The sequence below is a fragment of the Crinia signifera genome, chromosome 1, assembly GCF_055691185.1.
Source record: "Crinia signifera chromosome 1, ASM5569118v1, whole genome shotgun sequence".
In the NCBI taxonomy this organism is placed as follows: Eukaryota; Metazoa; Chordata; class Amphibia; order Anura; family Myobatrachidae; genus Crinia; species Crinia signifera.
In genome coordinates this window covers 315,433,806-315,450,215 of record NC_139217.1, presented here as the reverse complement: position 1 = coordinate 315,450,215, position 16,410 = coordinate 315,433,806, and the positions used below count along the sequence as shown (strand labels likewise).

Genomic DNA, 16,410 nt, shown 5'->3' with positions numbered 1-16,410 from the left:
CCGTGTGTACGCTGTGCCCCCCCTCCGTGTGTACGCTGCGCCCCCTCCGTGTGTGCGCTGCCCCCCCCTCCGTGTGTGCGCTGCCCCCCCCTCCGTGTGTACGCTGCCCCCCCTCCGTGTACGCTGCCCCCCCTCCGTGTATGCTGTGCCCCCCCTCCGTGTGTATGCTGTGCCCCCCCTCCGTGTGTATGCTGTGCCCCCCCCCTCCGTGTGTATGCTGTGCCCCCCCGTGTGTACGCTGTGCCCCCCACCGTGTGTACACTGAGCCCTTTTATTTTATTATTTATTATATTTCTGCCCAGACGCTGACCTCCCCATTCCACCACCAGGACTGAGGAGCTTCCACAGCCTGCGGACCAGATTCAGGCGCTTCCTTGAGTTGCCTCCGCCACCGAGAAGGCAGAAAGAAGACACCCGGGCCATCAGAGGAGCAGCTGCATCCAGGTAAATCCGTCCCCCCACTGTCCCTGTGTGTACCCTGTCCCCGTGTGTACCCAGTGCCCCCATGTGTACGCTGTCCCCTTCCCAGAGCCCCCGTGTGTATGCTGTCCCCTTCCCAGAGCCCCCGTGTGTATGCTGTCCCCTTCCCAGAGCCCCCGTGTGTACGCTGTCCCCTTCCCAGTGCCCCCGTGTGTACGCTGTCCCCTTCCCAGTGCCCCCGTGTGTACGCTGTCCCCTTCCCAGTGCCCCCGTGTGTACGCTGTCCCCTTCCCAGTGCCCCCGTGTGTACGCTGTCCCCCCCCCCAGTACACCCGTGTGTGCTCTGTCCCTTCCCAGAACACCAGAGTGTGCTCTGTCCCTTCCCAGTGCCCCCGTGTGTGCTCTGTCCCTTCCCAGTGCCCCCGTGTGTGCTCTGTCCCTTCCCAGTGCCCCCGTGTATACGCTGTCCCCTTCCCAGTGCCCCCGTGTGTACGCTGTCCCCCCCAGTGCCCCCGTGTGTACGCTGTCCCCCCAGTGCCCCCGTGTGTACGCTGTCCCCCCCCAGTGCCCCCGTGTGTACAGTGCCCCCGTGTGTGCGCTGCCCCCCTCCTCCGTGTGTGCGCTGCCCCCCTCCTCCGTGTGTGCGCTGCCCCCCTCCTCCGTGTGTGCGCTGCCCCCCTCCTCCGTGTGTGCGCTGCCCCCCTCCTCCGTGTGTGCGCTGCCCCCTCCTCCGTGTGCGCGTTGCCCCCCTCCTCCGTGTGCGCGTTGCCCCCCTCCTCCGTGTGTGCCCGCTGCCCCCCTCCTCCGTGTGTACGCTGTGCCCCTTCCTCCGTGTGTACGCTGTGCCCCTTCCTCCGTGTGTACGCTGTGCCCCCCTCTCCGTGTGTACGCTGTGCCCCCTCTCCGTGTGTACGCTGTGCCCCCTCTCCGTGTGTACGCTGTGCCCCCTCTCCGTGTGTACGCTGTGCCCCCCCGCCGTGTGTACGCTGTGCCCCCCGCCGTGTGTGCGCTGCCCCCCCCTCCGTGTGTACGCTGTGCCCCCCTCTCCGTGTGTACGCTGTGCCCCCCTCTCCGTGTGTACGCTGTGCCCCCCTCCGTGTGTACGCTGTCCCCTTCCCAGAGCCCCCATGTGTATGCTGTCCCCTTCTCAGAGCCCCCATGTGTATGCTGTCCTCTTCCCAGAGCCCCCATGTGTACGCTGTCCCCTTCCCAGAGCCCCCATGTGTACGCTGTCCCTTCCCAGAGCCCCCGTGTGTACGCTGTCCCCTTCCCAGAGCCCCCGTGTGTATGCTGTCCCCTTCCCAGTGCCCCCGTGTGTACGCTGTCCCCTTCCCAGTGCCCCCGTGTGTACGCTGTCCCCTTCCCAGTGCCCCCGTGTGTACGCTGTCCCCTTCCCAGTGCCCCCGTGTGTACGCTGTCCCCTTCCCAGTGCCCCCGTGTGTACGCTGTCCCCTTCCCAGTGCCCCCGTGTGTACGCTGTCCCCTTCCCAGTGCCCCGTGTGTACGCTGTCCCCTTCCCAGTGCCCGCGTGTGTACGCTGTCCCCTTCCCAGTGCCCCCGTGTGTACGCTGTCCCCTTCCCAGTGCCCCCGTGTGTACGTTGTCCCCTTCCCAGTGCCCCCGTGTGTACGCTGTCCCCTTCCCAGTGCCCCCGTGTGTACGCTGTCCCCTTCCCAGTGCCCCCGTGTGTACGCTGTCCCCTTCCCAGTGCCCCCGTGTGTACGCTGTCCCCTTCCCAGTGCCCCCGTGTGTACGCTGTCCCCTTCCCAGTGCCCCCGTTTGTACGCTGTCCCCTTCCCAGTGCCCCCGTGTGTACGCTGTCCCCTTCCCAGTGCCCCCGTGTGTACGCTGTCCCCTTCCCAGTGCCCCCGTGTGTACGCTGTCCCCTTCCCAGTGCCCCGTGTGTGCGCTGCCCCCCCCCAGTACACCCGTGTGTGCTCTGTCCCTTCCCAGTACACCCGAGTGTGCTCTGTCCCTTCCCAGTGCCCCCGTGTGTGCTCTGTCCCTTCCCAGTGCCCCCGTGTGTACGCTGTCCCCTTCCCAGTGCCCCCGTGTGTACGCTGTCCCCTTCCCAGTGCCCCCCGTGTGTACGCTGTCCCCCCCAGTGCCCCCCGTGTGTACGCTACCCCCCCCAGTGCCCCCGTGTGTACGCTGCCCCCCCCAGTGCCCCCCGTGTGTACGCTGCCCCCCCAGTGCCCCCGTGTGTACGCTGCAACCCCCCAGTGCCCCCGTGTGTACGCTGCCCCCCCCAGTGCCCCCGTGTGTACGCTGCCCCCCCAGTGCCCCCGTGTGTACGCTGCCCCCCAGTGCCCCCCGTGTGTACGCTGCCCCCCCCCAGTGCCCCCGTGTGTACGCTGCCCCCCCCCAGTGCCCCCGTGTGTACGCTGCCCCCCCCCAGTGCCCCCGTGTGTACGCTGCCCCCCCAGTGCCCCCGTGTGTACGCTGCCCCCCCAGTGCCCCCGTGTGTACAGTGCCCCCGTGTGTACGCTGCCCCCCCAGTGCCCCCGTGTGTACGTTGCCCCCCCCCCAGTGCCCCCGTGTGTACGCTGCCGCCGTGTGTACGCTGTCCTCCCCAGTGCCCCCGTGTGTGCGCTGTCCCCCCTAGTGCCCCGTGTGTATGCTGCCTCCCCCCAGTGCTTTCGAGGGTACAGTGCCCCCGTGTGTATGCTGTCCCCCCCAGTGCCTCCATGTGTATGCTGCCCCCCCCCCCAGTGCCCTCGTATGTATGCTGTCCCCCCAGTGCCCCTGTATATACACTGTCCTCCCCCCCAGTGCCCCCGTGTGTACAGTGCCCCCCGTGTGTGCGCTACCACCCCTCCGTGTACGCTGTGCCCCCCTCTCCGTGTGTACGCTGTGCCCCCCTCTCCGTGTGTACGCTGTGCCCCCCTCTCCGTGTGTACGCTGTGCCCCCCTCTCCGTGTGTACGCTGTGCCCCCCTCTCCGTGTGTACGCTGTGCCCCCCTCTCCGTGTGTACGCTGTGCCCCCCTCTCCGTGTGTACGCTGTGCCCCCCTCTCCGTGTGTACGCTGTGCCCCCCTCTCCGTGTGTACGCTGTGCCCCCCCCTCCGTGTGTACGCTGTGCCCCCCGTGTGTACGCTGTGCCCCCCTCCGTGTGTACACTGAGCCCTTTAATATTATTATTTATTATATTTCCTGCCCAGACGCTGACCTCCCCATGCCACCGCCAGGACTGAGGAGCTTCCACAGCCTGCGGACCAGATTCAGGCGCTTCCTTGAGTTGCCTCCGCCACCGAGAAGGCAGAAAGAAGACACCCGGGCCATCAGAGGAGCAGCTGCATCCAGGAAAATCCGTCCCCCCACTGTCCCTGTGTGTACCCTGTCCCCCACCCCACTGTCCCCGTGTGTACCCAGTGCCCCCATGTGTACGCTGTCCCCTTCCCAGAGCCCCCATGTGTACGCTGTCCCCTTCCCAGAGCCCCCATGTGTACGCTGTCCCCCGTCCCCAGTGCCCCCGTGTGTACGCTGTCCCCCCCCCAGTGTCCCCGTGTGTGCTCTTTCCCCCCTAAGTACACCCGTGTGTGCTCTGTCCCTTCCCAGTGCCCCCGTGTGTATGCTGTCCCCTTCACAGTGCCCCCCTGTGTACACTGTCCCCTTCACAGTGCCCCCCTGTGTACACTGTCCCCTTCACAGTGCCCCCGTGTGTACGCTGCCCCCCCCAGTGCCCCCATGTGTACGCTCCCCCCCAGTGCCCCCGTGTGTACGCTGTCCTCCCCAGTGCCCCCGTGTGTGCGCTGTCCCCCCCCAGTGCCCCCGTGTGTATGCTGCCTCCCCCCAGTGCTTCCGTGGGTACAGTGCCCCCCTGTGTATGCTGCCCCCCCCAGTGCCTCCATGTGTATGCTGTCTCCCCCAGTGCCTCCGTATGTATGCTGTCCCCCCAGTGCCCCTGTATGTACGCTGCCCCCCCTCCGTGTGTGCGCTGCCCCCCCTCCGTGTGTGCGCTGCCCCCCCTCCGTGTGTGCGCTGCCCCCCCTCCGTGTGTACGCTGCCCCTCCTCCGTGTACGCTGTGCCCCCCTCTCTGTGTGTACGCTGTGCCCCCCTCTCCGTGTGTATGCTGTGCCCCCCCTCCGTGTGTACGCTGTGCCCCCCCTCCGTGTGTACGCTGTGCCCCCCCTCCGTGTGTACGCTGTGCCCCCCCTCCGTGTGTACGCTGTGCCCCCCCTCCGTGTGTACGCTGTGCCCCCCCCTCCGTGTGTACGCTGTGCCCCCCCCTCCGTGTGTACGCTGTGCCCCCCCCCCCCCCGTGTGTACGCTGTGCCCCCCCCTCCGTGTGTACGCTGTGCCCCCCCCTCCGTGTGTACGCTGTGCCCTCCTCCGTGTGTACGCTGTGTCCCCCCTCCGTGTGTACGCTGTGCCCCCCTCCGTGTGTACACTGAGCCCTTTAATATTATTATTTATTATATTTCCTGCCCAGACGCTGACCTCCCCATTCCACCGCCAGGACTGAGGAGCTTCCACAGCCTGCGGACCAGCTTCTTTGAGTTGCCTCCGCCACCGAGAAGGCAGAAAGAAGACACCCGGGCCATCAGAGGAGCAGCTGCATCCAGGTAAATCCGTCCCCCCACTGTCACTGTGTGTACCCTGTCCCCCACCCCACTGTCCCCGTGTGTGCTCTGTCCCCCCCAGTACAACCGTGTGTGCTCTGTCCCTTCCCAGTGCCCCCGTGTGTACGCTGTCCCCTTCCCAGTGCCCCCGTGTGTACGCTGTCCCCTTCCCAGTGCCCCCCGTGTGTACGCTGCCCCCCCCAGTGCCCTCGTGTGTACGCTGCCCCCCCCCCCCCGCAGTGCCCCCGTGTGTACGCTGCCCCCCCGCAGTGCCCCCGTATGTACGCTGCCCCCCCAGTACCCCCGTGTGTACGCTGCCCCCCCCAGTGCCCCCGTGTGTACGCTGCCCCCCCAGTGCCCCCGTGTGCGCGCTGTCCCCCCCAGTGCCCCCGTGTGCGCGCTGTCCCCCCCAGTGCCCCCATGTGCGCGCTGTCCCCCCAGTGACCCCGTGTGTACGCTGCCTCCCCCCAGTGCTTTCGTGTGTACAGTGCCCCCGTGTGTATGCTGCCCCCCCAGTGCTCCACGCCTCCGCCACCGAGAAGGCAGAAAGAAGACACCCGGGCCATCAGAGGAGCAGCTGCATCCAGGAAAATCCGTCCCCCCACTGTCCCTGTGTGTACCCTGTCCCCCACCCCACTGTCCCCGTGTGTACCCAGTGCCCCCATGTGTACGCTGTCCCCTTCCCAGAGCCCCCATGTGTACGCTGTCCCCTTCCCAGAGCCCCCATGTGTACGCTGTCCCCTTCCCAGAGCCCCCATGTGTACGCTGTCCCCTTCCCAGAGCGCCCGTGTGTACGCTGTCCCCCGTCCCCAGTGCCCCCGTGTGTACGCTGTCCCCCCCCCAGTGTCCCCGTGTGTGCTCTGTTCCCCCTCAGTACACCCGTGTGTGCTCTGTCCCTTCCCAGTGCCCCCGTGTGTACGCTGTCCCCTTCACAGTGCCCCCCTGTGTACGCTGTCCCCTTCACAGTGCCCCCGTGTGTACGCTGCCCCCCCAGTGCCCCCGTGTGAACGCTGCCCCCCCAGTGCCCCCGTGTGTACGCTGCCTCCCCAGTGCCCCCGTGTGTACGCTGTCCTCCCCAGTGCCCCCGTGTGTACGCTGTCCTCCCCAGTGCCCCCGTGTGTGCGCTGTCCCCCCCCCAGTGCCCCCGTGTGTATGCTGCCTCCCCCCAGTGCTTCCGTGGGTACAGTGCCCCCGTGTGTATGCTGCCCCCCCAGTGCCTCCATGTGTATGCTGTCCCCCCCAGTGCCTCCGTATGTATGCTGTCCCCCCCAGTGCCCCTGTATGTACGCTGCCCCCCCTCCGTGTGTGCGCTGCCCCCCCTCCGTGTGTGCGCTGCCCCCCCTCCGTGTGTGCGCTGCCCCCCCTCCGTGTGTGCGCTGCCCCCCCTCCGTGTGTACGCTGCCCCCCTCTCCGTGTACGCTGTGCCCCCCTCTCCGTGTGTACGCTGTGCCCCCCTCTCCGTGTGTATGCTGTGCCCCCCCTCCGTGTGTATGCTGTGCCCCCCCTCCGTGTGTATACTGTGCCCCCCCTCCGTGTGTACGCTGTGCCCTCCCTCCGTGTGTACGCTGTGCCCCCCCCCTCCGTGTGTACGCTGTGCCCCCCCTCCGTGTGTACGCTGTGCCCCCCCTCCGTGTGTATGCTGTGCCCCTCCGTGTGTATGCGGTGCCCCCCTCCGTGTGTACACTGAGCCCTTTAATATTATTATTTATTATATTTCCTGCCCAGACGCTGACCTCCCCATGCCACCGCCAGGACTGAGGAGCTTCCACAGCCTGCGGACCAGCTTCTTTGAGTTGCCTCCGCCACCGAGAAGGCAGAAAGAAGACACCCGGGCCAGAGGAGCAGCTGCATCCAGGTAAATCCGTCCCCCCACTGTCCCTGTGTGTACCCTGTCCCCCACCCCACTGTCCCCGTGTGTGCTCTGTCCCCCCCAGTACAACCGTGTGTGCTCTGTCCCTTCCCAGTGCCCCCGTGTGTACGCTGTCCCCTTCCCAGTGCCCCCGTGTGTACGCTGTCCCCTTCCCAGTGCCCCCGTGTGTACGCTGTCCCCTTCCCAGTGCCCCCCGTGTGTACGCTGCCCCCCCGCAGTGCCCCCGTGTGTACGCTGCCCCCCCGCAGTGCCCCCGTGTGTACGCTGCCCCCCCAGTACCCCCGTGTGTACGCTGCCCCCCCCAGTGTCCCCGTGTGTACGCTGCCCCCCCCCAGTGCCCCCGTGTGCGCGCTGTCCCCCCCAGTGCCCCCGTGTGCGCGCTGTCCCCCCCAGTGCCCCCATGTGCGCGCTGTCCCCCCAGTGACCCCGTGTGTACGCTGCCTCCCCCCAGTGCTTTCGTGTGTACAGTGCCCCCGTGTGTATGCTGCCCCCCCAGTGCCCCACTCCTCGCGTGTACGCTGTCCCAGGGGTGTGTTATCATTAAACATTTAAAAAATCTAATTTTATTCTTACACTGAAATTTAAAATTTAAAATAAATAAAAAATAAATTGAAAAAAGCTATGAAATTACATTGACAAAAAACCTTACGGTTTCACATGTCCCATTAAGGCTTCTTAAACATGATCTGGCATTTCTGAAACCTGTTGTAACTCTTCCACTCAAACGCCAAAAAGCAATGAAATTACGATCATTAAGGCTGACGCCTTAATGGACGTGTTCCTTGCGCAATAGATATGGTACGCCATCACAGCCTGTGGGTAAGTGCAGATTCAGCACTCTCACAGAGTGAGATTGCTGTCACTCACACAATGGTGGAGCTGCTAATTCACAGATTTGTGTGCTCATTGGAATACACACATGCAGTCTATGCAACTGAAGGTCTGAGCAGTAAACAGAGCTGAGAGGATTAGGTAAAAGTGGTGTTGATTGGGGTAGGAGGCAGTGTGGTGCGGATGGGGAGGAATAGAAATGCGTAGATGGTAGGAAGGCTAAGCAGCACTGATGGGGGACTAACGAAGCAGATGGGTGGAAAACAGTGGCACAGATTGGGGAAGGTAAGACAGAGTGATGCGATTGGGTGGGAAACAGGAGCAGTTGGAGGAAAGACAGCACTGATGGGGGAGGGGGTTCAGAGCAAAGGGGATAAAGGTAAAACAGAGCATTACAGATGGAGAGGGGAGACAGCAGTACAGATGGAATGAAACTGTGTCATGGATGAGGCGATCAGAGCAGCATGGATGGAGGGGGAGACAGCAGTACAGATGGAAGGAAACTGTGGCATGGATGAGGCGGGCAGAGCAGCATGGATGGAGAGATTGACAGATTATCACTAATAGAGGGGAAGCCAGTGGCACAGATAGAAGGAAACAGTAGCATCTGTGTGGAAAGACAGGACAGAGCACATAGGAAAAGACACATTGGTGCGGATGAGGGAGTACACACAGCAGTAGGGATTGGGGAAGACAGAGCAGCATGAAGGCGTTTAGGAGAAGAAAGTGTAGATGCATAGTAGTTGGGAGTATTATAGTTTTTGCAATTATGAAAGATGTTTCTGGTAACTGCATGTGAATACTAAATGAAATGGATAGATGTAGTGAGTGTGAAAGATGTTGGACCCTCAGTGGGATAGTTCTAGTAATAGTGTTTATTCTAGAACCCGCCATCTTTGAAAACCCATGCAGTTCCTCTTCCCTGTCTGGGGTGTTGCTGTCTTCTGTAGTGTTTCTAGCACAGATCTGGTCTGCAGTGCGGATATACAGACCACACTGTGCTAAAATTACTATAGCAGACAGCTACACCCCAGGCAGGGAAGAGGAACTACATGGGTTTTTAAAGATGTGGGTGCTAGAATGAACACTATAGTAGCTCAGAGGTATAGACAATTTTATATGATTGCAGGTACTTATTAGGGTGAGTGTGCCACACTGCTCAGACCTTCAGTTGCATAGACTGCATGTGTGTATTCCAATGAGCACACAAATCTGTGAATTAGCAGCTCCACCATTGTGTGAGTGACAGCAATCTCACTCTGGCCCTTATTCTGATTGACGCGGACTTTACCGCGTACTTACGGATCGCGTCTTTATGGCGTCTGCGCATGCGTGGAGAACGCTACGCGCATGTGCCACGCCTTGACTCGGTACCAGTTCGGCCAAATCCCGTCCAAAACTGTTCACCGCTATCAGTCGGGAAATAGGGGCGTATTATGGGCGTCATGCGGAATGACACATGGGCGTAGTTTCAAAGTGGGCAAAACGGGGCGGAAACATGGGCGGACACGGGGGAGTACACTTATGTTGGGGGGCGTACATTCGGAAACCACTCCGAATGCACGCGATCAAAAAGGGCAGAAATGTGCGGTGTCCACAAGTGTACTATTGCTTTGCGGACACCACTCGTTCATGCGGTAGGCGAACGTACGCCTAATGACTACAACCATTAACACCTGAACCCAATAGAATCGACTCCTTTACTCATTACTCACTAATAGGACGCTTGTCAGTGCTTTAATTGAAACCATTGCTGCTTCAAGGAACCCGTACTAAACACCCACATATGCTGTACTTGTCAGACACTTTCAAACTGCTAACAATGGACATGACAGAATATTAATACTAGCAATACACATGTGTATTTGACATGTACTCATGAAACCACACATTTTGGGTAAAGTAAACACATTTATTTATATTCATGTCACAGTCAATGCCAGTGTGATGCAATGACCATAAAATAATACATACAAACAATAAACAACATGGCAGGAATGCCGCAAAATAAATAATAATTGTGGGTTGTTTGGCGTAAATACGCCGCTTACGTGCGGTAGCACCGCTTGGCTCCCGTTCGGATGCGGTATTCCCGAGCATACACTGTAATACTCTGTAATACCGTGCCGAATCGGAGTGTTTCTCCCGCGCACGCATGCTTTGTATGTCGTCCGTAAACACGCCCTGTTCTTAAAGAGTGAGTCCGTCCGAATGCGGAGGACACGTGGGCGTTTCTACGGACGATGGCCGCATGCGGCAAAACACCGTGGCGTGCGGACCGCTCCGTAAGAATGCGGGAATTTCCGCACAGATCAGAATAAGGGCCTCTGTGAGAGTGCTGAATCTGCACTTACCCACAGGCTGTGATGGCGTACCATATCTATTGCGCAAGGAACACGTCCATTAAGGCGTCAGCCTTAATGATCGTAATTTCATTGCTTTTTGGCGTTTGAGTGGAAGAGTTACAACAGGTTTCAGAAATGCCAGATCATGTTTAAGAAGCCTTAATGGGACATGTGAAACCGTAAGGTTTTTTGTCAATGTAATATATATATATATATATATATATATATATATATATATATATATATATATATATATATATATATATATATATATATATATATATATATATATATATATATATATATATATATATAAATATATATATAGTATCCTGATATGTTCGGCACTCCGGACGATAGTTCACAAGTACCGCGGTGCCCTTAAGTTCATGGGTACAAAGCTCTGGATCCCCTGTACTGAGCCCAGTGACAGGGGAAGGAAACGGCACTCACGGATTTGAAAAAAGGTATTTATGGTAACGTGAACAATTTACAGCATTATCAACGTTTCAAGGCAGGTTGCCTTTTCGTCAGGATGCGCTGTGTAAAAAGTGCCAAAGGTGCGGTGAGGTTCACCGCACCTTTGGCACTTTTTACACAGCGCATCCTGACGAAAAGGCAACCTGCCTTGAAACGTTGATAATGCTGTAAATTGTTCACGTTACCATAAATACCTTTTTTCAAATCCGTGAGTGCCGTTTCCTTCCCCTGTCACTGGGCTCAGTACAGGGGATCCAGAGCTTTATATAAATATATATATATATACTTGAGATTGTGGCTGCAAAGCAAGGATTCAGAGCCTTAATGACAAAGAGACTGTTTAACTGTCCAAGTTCTTCTTTAAAGAGACTAACTAGTGCAGATTTCAGCACCTGTATTCTAAGTAAATGGTGTCAATTGCAATTGTTGCTTGAAGAAGCTGAAATTGTAATAAAACCCTTTTATTTCACTATCACCTGTTTAATTTCTGCCTCTTTGTGAAGAAATCTGAGTTGCCACTGAAGACGTTCCTGAAAGGTAAATCTCTGTAACCTCAGACCCGAGTGTTACAAAGCGCTCTTGATTGTCTTTTTAGAGAAATATACACATATATATATATATATATATATAATATATACACTTAACATCGGCACTCACCTTTCCTAGTTTTGGGGTGCCCTATGGCTGATGATTAGTGACAGGTGTGTTGGTAGCTGCTCACCTATAAAAGCAAAGTGTGCTGTGAGCTTCAGACCAGATAGCATGCCTGGAATCAAACATTGATGTGATAGCTATGTGTATTGTAGCCATTTTTAGCGATAGTGTTAGGACCTGCAGAAAACTGGGGTCCCGTGAAGGGGGCTGCAGGCTTAAATGCATTGATCAATTCATGAACCAAATCTCCACTATTATCAGTTAATTTAGTGTGTGCAGAGCCCCTACAATGTCCATATATATATATATATATATATATATATATATCCACAGCAGGGACCAGCACTCCTGGACGTCGGTCCTTGAAAATGGGGGCACTTATCCCGCTATGCGCATATGTAATGAGCGGGTCCCGCTCGTTAAATATGCATGGAGCGGGACCAATAGTACTCACTGCTGCCTTGGTACCATGTCAGACCCGTTCAGACTGAAAAAAACGGGTCTGAAACGGGGAGGACCCTGCTTTTTTACCGTTTTAAAATACCAGTTATATTAAAATGGTAAATTCACTCTAGACCTTTCAGAACGCACAGATTACTGTTTTGAAATGGTAAAAAAATGGCAAAATACTGGGTAATAAGTGCGGTCTGAAAGGGGCATTAATAATATGACTGGTTGCTAATAACACTGAGTTTCCTACTAGTAGGAACCTATATCATGGCATATCAACAATGTTTATTACAATAAAAATGTATCCAAAAAACACATTGAGGGCCAGATGCACTAAGCTTCAAAAGTGATAAAATGGAGAGTGATAAACAGACAGCCAATCAGCTCCTACCTGCCATGTCACAGACAGTGTTTGAAAAATGACAGGCAGGAGATGATTGGTTGGTTGTTTATCACTCTCCATTTTATCACTTTTGAAGCTTAGTGCATCTGGCCCTGAGACTGGAAAAATGTTCATAGTCTTTAACAGTTGTTTTGTGGATAATCATATAAAACAGAACTCATCTCACAGAGACTTCATCAGGGGTTAAAAAAAACCCTACAAATTTTTCTTGCATCCAAGTTGAGTTGACATTAAGGTGACCAACTCATTCCTTTAATCCGGGACACATATTAATTACACAGGTTCTGTGGCTGGCTTTCACCTGGTTTTAAACTGCCACTTAGTTGACATGCATTATGTCGACAGTCAATAAGTCGATCACTATTGGTCAACATGCATTAGTTGACATGGGTAACAGGCCTCCACATACAGAGGTCAACACATGAAAATTTTGACCATTTTTTTAAAATGAGCTAGTACTTCCCCAGAAGATTAGCTAACAACACAACTCTGGAGGCTACACTTCTACACTGGTAAAACTTCTTATTTACCTTTGAAGGGAATGTAGACAATGAAACAAAATGGCCAATTTTACATTTCTACATGCAAGGGTTAAGTCTTATTGCAGCCTAGAAATAATCATTTTTAATATCATATTTGCAGCTTCACTGGTAATGTAGGGATTAATTGGCTGACTAGGAATATTTCTTTTTTAATGAAGCCCTGTGGCATTTCCATGTGTGAACATGTCCATTCTTTCAGATTGAAATTGTAATTGTTCACCCATCTGTTCTCAATTTCTGCGGACAACAATGTAATCTTTATATCCCCTCCCTACTCTCACATCACGGGCAAATCCAGCTCTTTATTGAGCAGTCTGAAAACTGCTTTTATATTTTATTTAAATATTTAACTTTTTACCTTGTTAGGCCATTTCTATTAAAAATATATGAAATTTAAAGTTAGACATTTTAACCTCGTCCTGATATTTTTCTGTGACACTGAAGATTTGTTAGACACATCAGGACCGATTTGTTGACACCAGTGTCATTTCATTGTACTAACATGCAATTAAGAGTCTCATAGGAATGAGAAAGACAACTTGTCAAGGAGTATGGTGTACAGCCATAAACCATCTAAAGGTCCATACACACTGGGTGATTATGCCCAACATGTATGGACAGTGATGACCGCTGTCATCACTGGGGGGAAAGCCGCTCAGTGCATACACACTGAGTGGCCAATGTAGATATCAAGATGTCGAAGGGAAGACGCTTTGAAATGAGTGTGCTTTTAGCCAAGCAGCAGTTAAAATAAATGGGTAGTCACTCCCAGTCGTAAACAAGAAAAAGGTCAGGAAGGGTAAACTGCGCTAGATATACATTGGAAACATGTCAATTAAAAATAGCATTTCATTAGTAAATGACATCAGAATAAACACTGAATACAATAAAAAATACTTAGAACAAACACTTGTTGTGAGAGGGAAATAAAAAATGAATTCATAAAATTGCGTGCGCTTAGTATAATGACATGAGCGTACAAATAGTCATCCTTTGTGTATCCGCCAGTACTGGGGAAGTCCAATTTGTTTTGATGAAGGATTGTTGTCCAGTGAGTAAGGCGGAGAAGTTTTCTTCCTGGTATTTGGAAAATTGTCTCCGGGTCCTTAGGGAGGTGCTGTGCCTCCCAACCATATGTTTGCCGCGGTGGAAGGAAGAAAAGTTGGTGCTTTATCCGGATGATGGTACAATAGTGGAACCTCCCCTGGAACAAGTGGCAATTGCTTCTTAGGTGGAATAGGGTGGCTATTTCTGTGAATGAAGGCAAGAACCTATGCATTTCAGAAAAAGCTGCATTTTGGCAGCGTAATGCTTAGGTTCTTGCCTTCACTCACAGAAATAGCAACCCTATTCCACCTAAGAAGCAATTGCCACCTGTTCAGGCGGAGATTCCAGGATTGTACCATACGGGCTATACACACTGGGTAGCTTTGAGCTGAAAGCAGCTCAAACTTGCTGTTTTGAGCGGGTGCCGGGTGGCTGACAGACAGTCGGGATTCCGACAATCATTACAGTGATGTCGGAATCCCGACTGTTCGAACCTCGACACTCGGGATTGAGATGGCCACCGGCTATTTTCCCTTGTGGGGGTCCACGACCCCAAAAGAGGAAGAATAGAGTAGGTGCCAAGCATAGCAAGCACACTGTGCCCACAGTGTGGCGAGTGCAGCGAGCATGCAAGGGGCTTCGTTGCGCTCCCCCCGCTGTCTGAGTCCGGGCAGTTGGGATCCCAACATCGGACTAATGACTGTCGGGATCCCGACTGTCGGTGCGCTATACCACATCTGTTTTAAGCGACTTTCAGCTCAAAGTCACCCAATGTGTGTGGGCCTTTACAGCTAATGTTGGGACAGCATGACTGATATAAGGCGCAGTCTGATGGCCGCTAGGGGAAGCAGTGGTCTACCTGCTCTGGTGAGATGTTAACATAAAATAGAGAACATTACACACGAGAGGTCTTGTTACCTTACTTTTTGTGCCACCTTTGTACATTTACTGTGGACATCACTCATGGTACAAGGATCCATTTTGTCATTGGTTTGATGACATCCTGTATTTATGAGAAGCAAACTATTCATAATTATATCTAATCATATGTGGATATAAAAATGCTTAGGATGTTGTTTCAGTTACATGAGCGCCGGAGTAGTTTCTTCAATAAAAATTCAATTTGGGTTACTTTTTGTTTAAGTAAAGCACTTAAGCTAGTATTCGGATGAGTTCTGATGGTAGGTAGATAGGGCAAGCATGTGCAGAAAATGTTATTAAGGTCTGCATTACTATGTAACACAAAGTGATGGAGACACAATTTGTTTGTGATCACAAGACAATAACGAGAGCATTGAAAGGATCACCAAAAAATACAGAAACCAATTTTGGACCACCAGACAATACAGAGAGCATTTTGTCACCAGCATACAATGCCTAGTATTTAGTGGCTTCAATATACAGAGCACTTTAGTGACTACCAAGCAATACAGATAGCATAGAACACATCTGCCAAAAACCATGTAACCCAGAGCCACACAACAACATGAGTCCCACACAGAACATACAGTACACAGAACACACATGCTGCATACAGAGAACATGCATGTAACCCATAGCAGGGACAAGGGGAACCTATTCCCGCATATTACTACAATGGGGTCAGTAGCAGAATAGGGTGCCCACTCCCTACAGTATGTTGCATTCACCGGGTGGGGTTTGGTGGACTTGCAGCCTTGCAAATTAACCAGAATAATCCCCATAATATTGAATATATTCAGGAGAAGGGGGCCTGGACTGCACACCTTAGCTACTAATAATGGGATGTGCTACCTAACTGAGACTTAGTATTACAACATAGGAACAGAATAGAAGGTGCACCATACACCATTTACATTTTTATATATAATATATGAGGTTCTTGGCATAGTATTGGCCAATAGTAATAACCGCTTTGGGGCACCACCATTTAACATTACATCATTCTTTTTTTTTTTTTTTATATACCCGTATGAACTTTTTTAATCATCATAATGACCTGTAATGTTTACTTTGTATAGGAAATATAACCTTTTTTTGCATAAAATATCTCATTTAATTTATATAACAAACGTTAGCGACTGTGGCAGATATTTTGAACATCTCTCACAGAGATCTTGGCACTCAAAGAGTTAAACACTTGCATATAATATGGTGTAGACTGGTGGCTATGTCTCTCTGTGCTGTCCTGTAATCTGTATTTAATATATTGTTCAACCCTTCCTTTCCATGACCTCTCCTTTTCAGGTGCGAGTAATCAGAAGTGTAAAATCAAGCAAATTTGCATAGAATATGTGTACGGCCTCATTTCTGGACATCCGCTCTTGCTATACATTCTGACATTACTCTCACCCTACATCGCTGCCTTTGGGTATCTGAAGCACTGTTGAAATGATTGATTTAGTGGTGGGTTATTATTAAAGTACAGCTTAGTAGAGCGTCGTCTATGCTGCATTCCCAATTAGATTATTAAGTATATCATCAACGAAGCATGCTAGCATTTAAAAACACTTTTAGATCTCATAATCTTTAGCATAACCTACTCATAACACTGTAAGAAATGATACTTTAACTTTCAAGGCTTCACTTTAAGTTATAAATATTTTCCATAAACCAAGTCAGTTTGGGTATGGATCATTAGGTCACAGCACTATGGTTGACAAGCATTAGGTCAACACAATTAGGTCCACATGCATTTCGGTCGACATGGGTTAAGGTCGACATGACTTTAGGTTGACAGGGTCATTAGGTCGACATGGGTAAGATCGACAGGGTCATTAGATCCACATGGGTAAGGTTCACATTGAAATACCTATATATCTTTTAT

General features: G+C 53.1%; 1 long non-coding RNA gene across 1 annotated transcript in view; it reads left to right on the top strand.

Annotated features, from left to right (window-relative positions):
- The first annotated feature begins 325 nt into the window (after nucleotides 1-325).
- LOC146029196 (uncharacterized) overlaps nucleotides 326-16,410 on the top strand; it is a 37,546-nt gene continuing 21,461 nt past the window's right edge. Inside the window, exons 1-4 of the long non-coding RNA XR_014455323.1 lie at nucleotides 326-444; nucleotides 3,581-3,747; nucleotides 4,853-4,985; nucleotides 6,708-6,837. This is a non-coding gene — a long non-coding RNA (uncharacterized LOC146029196). The remainder of the gene's footprint in view (nucleotides 445-3,580; nucleotides 3,748-4,852; nucleotides 4,986-6,707; nucleotides 6,838-16,410) is intronic.